This window comes from Puma concolor, chromosome D2 (genome assembly GCF_028749965.1).
Source record: "Puma concolor isolate L17-30 chromosome D2, mPumCon1.1.hap2, whole genome shotgun sequence".
In the NCBI taxonomy this organism is placed as follows: domain Eukaryota; kingdom Metazoa; phylum Chordata; class Mammalia; order Carnivora; family Felidae; genus Puma; species Puma concolor.
The window spans coordinates 24,084,043-24,087,941 of NC_141677.1; positions in this window are offsets into that span (position 1 = coordinate 24,084,043).

Below are 3,899 nucleotides of genomic sequence, written 5' to 3' on the forward strand. Positions count from 1 at the left end.
TGCTTCAAACTCTATCCATGTTGTGGCAAATGGTAGGATGTTCTTTCTCATGTCTGAATTTTATTCTCTTGTATAGATACACCACAAATTTTATCTATCCATCCACTGACAAACGCTTGTGTCATTTCCGTATCTTAGCTATTTTGAATAAGTTTGTAATGAACATGGGAGTCCAGATATCTTTTTTGATACCCTGTTTTCATTTCCTTTGAACATATGCCCAAGAAGTTGGATTACTGGATCGTCTGGTTTTCCATAGTGACTGTACCAATTTACATTTCCATCACATCTCAACCAACACTTGTAATCTCTTGTCCTTTTGATAATCATTCTAACAGGTGTGGCTTGATATATTATTGTGGTTTTGATTTGAATTTCCCTGATGATTAGTGATATTGAGCCTCATTTCATTTACCTGCCATTTGTGTCTTCTTTGGAAAATGTCTATTCAGTTCCTCTGCCCATTTTTTTAATCACATTGTTTGGATTCTTTGCTGTTGATTTGCATGAGTTCTTTATACATTTTAGATATTTATCAAACTGAGATTGAAGAGTCAGAGGGAGGTGGAGGAAGGAGTGAGATGGGCCATCTCAAGCATCAATGTAGTAAGTTAAATTGTTGTGAGTCTGGCAGTTAGGCACTACTGTATATGTGTCATTACAATTTTCATATTCTTTGACTTGAACTTTTACCCCAGGGACTCTATTCTCATGAAATAACACAAATATTAAGATGTCTTTTTGCACTCTCTGTAGCCATTATTTGTAATACAACATTGGAAACAATACAAGGCACAACAATACAAGGTAAATGGTACATCTATGATTATCATAGTTATTTAAATTTACATGGAGAAATGCTTAAGCTGTCATTTGAAATGAAAATATATTTTTTATGTCTTCTTGATGCATTACCCTTTTATGACTCCTGCCTATGCAGGCTATACATGTACGTAGCCTTAGTCCTACCAGTATCAACAACCAGATTTTACCACAATGCAGCCACTTGATTTTAATCTTGGGCAATCTTTGGAAGGCCCAATTTACATCCCTGTCTGCCTTATCTAGCCTCTCAGATCTCCAGCCATTCCATTTAAGATGGATGGCATTCCCTGCAGGAACCCTACAGCAGGATTCAGATCCATTGGATTGTTGTAATAACAACAATATGTTGTTATATATGGAATAACAAACACATTCCAGAAGAAATAAATTAGAAAGGTTAAACTTACTGTAAGATAATCTGAAAATCTGTTAAAAATAAAAAGAGGGCTGCTATAACAGTCAATGTAGATGGAAGAGAGCAACAGCCAGCAAAAGGGAGAGCCGAGAATTCATACTTGTCAGTGCAGCCAGTCCTCTGCCCTGTGTCTAACACACACTCCAAATCTGCTCAATGGCATGATTCCAGGTTAGTTTTGTGTCTGCACTGGACGGCAAAATATTTGAAGGTCTTTACCTGCTAACTTACTTATATAGAAACTTGCATAGCATCAAACAGTTTATATTCAAAATGTATTTATTCTATTCCTAAAACATCTAACCTTGAGAGCAGGAGACTGAGAAAATTCAGACCCCGTAATCTCTGGAGAATGCATGGGGCAGGGGTGAGATGGGGTGGGGGAATAATAGAAGACTGACCGTCATTCTCCCCTTTGTTCACATACTTCATACATTATGGTTCCGTATTATTTTTTGACAATTTAAATAATGAAATACATCAGTTTCATTAAAAATACACATGTAAAAGCATATTACTATGTTTCCTATAATCTTTCATTATTTTTAATGATATAGGAGTTGGAAGCTGGAAGAATGTATAGGTATGGTTTACCTGTATATAAATTTTTTAAAAATATTTATTCATTTTTGAAAGGTAGAGAGAGACAGCACAAATAGGGGAGGGGCAGAGAGAGAGGGAGACACAGAAACAGAAGCTGGCTCCAGGCTCCGAGCTATCAGCACAGAGCCCGACGCAGGCTCAAACTCATGGACTGAGAGATCATGACCTGAGCTGAAGTCAGCCACTTAACCCACTGAGCCACCCAGGCCCTACTGTTTATCTGTATTTTAATCCTATTCAAACCCAGGATGAGAAGTAGCTGCCTGAAGCAAACCCAACAGAAGAGTAGTGCTGTTAGTGGAGGTGCTGGCAGTGGTAACAGCAGGCGTAGTAGCAGAGGTAGAATTAGTGGCTATGGCAATAGCGGTAGAACTTTATGTGTGTCCATTCAGCCCTGTGGATTTTTGTGACCTTCTTTATCATCATCATCCTAATAAACAACACTGTGACATCACTGTGAAATCATTCCCATTTCACTGAAGGGAAGAATGAGGCTCAGAGCTTTTGCCTAACAAATACTAAAACCAATACAAAATTCTATCACTTCATTCCTAGACCTGTCAGTTTCACTATTTTTCCAGGAACCTTCATATTTATTCATCCCAAGCCAATACACACAACAAATTGGCACAAGTATATTATAAATTCAAGTGTGCTGTGTTTCTCAATATGAAAAAATTGAATCCAATAATTTTTAATTATTTAATTGATTTATTCTAATCAATAAGTCTAACAGAATAGTGATGATTATAAAGCCTTCTGATTGTATTTATCTCATTGTCAGTGACCTTTTCCCAGAAAAGGTAAAACTGGAAAGGTATGGAAATGAAGTTCAGTGCGTCCTTGGGACACATTATCATTTTGAAGTAGTTCTGAGTAGGAAATGATCTACTATTGTGGCTGAAAATGAAAATTGCTGCAGGGTCATCTGGATTTCAAAAATTATTCTAATGAATCCTAAGCCTAACATAAACTTTATGTGAGTTATCACCTTATAGTAACTGGTGCTAACAGACGCCATCCCTAAATACTATCATTTGATGACAATTAATAAGCCTTATAAAAGTTTTGCTCCTGAGCAACTCACCTCCTGCTAAAGAAACTGTAAATCTTCACTTTACTCTGCGATTTCTGCTGAGACACACACTTCAGGAGTTAAATTGGTGACCATTTTAGAATTGTGAATTTTAGCATCCATGAAGTCTGCCAGTTTGTTATTTTCATGTTGCTGTGAATCACTTCCTAACTGTCATTTCCTTTTACTTTTCCTGTCATTCCTAAGGCTTCGCCACAGCCTGATACTCACTGGAATACCTAATACTCTGTTGTTTCTGTAGTGGCCAAGCCCTTTTCTCTGTGACATGAGATGGTGCACGTGCCTCCATCACTACTGCCATTACTGCCACCATCACTCAGGAAACACTTGCCCAGCACCTCCTCCTTAGCACAGTCTGGATAAAGCCTGCTTCTTTCCTTGAAAAGGGACCATCCTTCTTTGTATGTGCAGATATTCTTCCTTAAAGCATTTTTTTAAAATTTTTATTTATTTTTGAGAAAGAGTGTGTGAGCGGGGAAGGGGCAGAGAGAGGGGGAGACACAGAATCTGAAGCAGGCTCCAGGCTCTGAGCTGTCAGCACAGAGCCCAACGTGGGGCTCGAACCCATGAACTGTGAGACCATGACCTAGTCCCTTTAGAAGTTTGACTCTATAACCATGGGTGTAAGTTAAAAGGAGAGGGGCCCCTCAGTGGCTCAGTAGGTTAAGTCAGAGTCTTAGCTGACTGAGTAACCCAGGTGCTCCTTCCTTAAAGCATTTCAATAGCACTTGTACATTTATTTTTTGCATCAATGGGCTCTATTTTCCATTTAGATTTTGATCTCATGAAGATATAGGAAAAAGATGAAACTAATGATACTGATGATTTTAAATGCTAACATTGTGTAGGGAGTATTTTACTGGGACTAAACATTTACGCCATGCATTTACTTCAAGCAGAAAGATGAGAAAGTGAAGCATCAAGAGGGGATACCATGACCAAGAATTTTTAGGGCCCAGA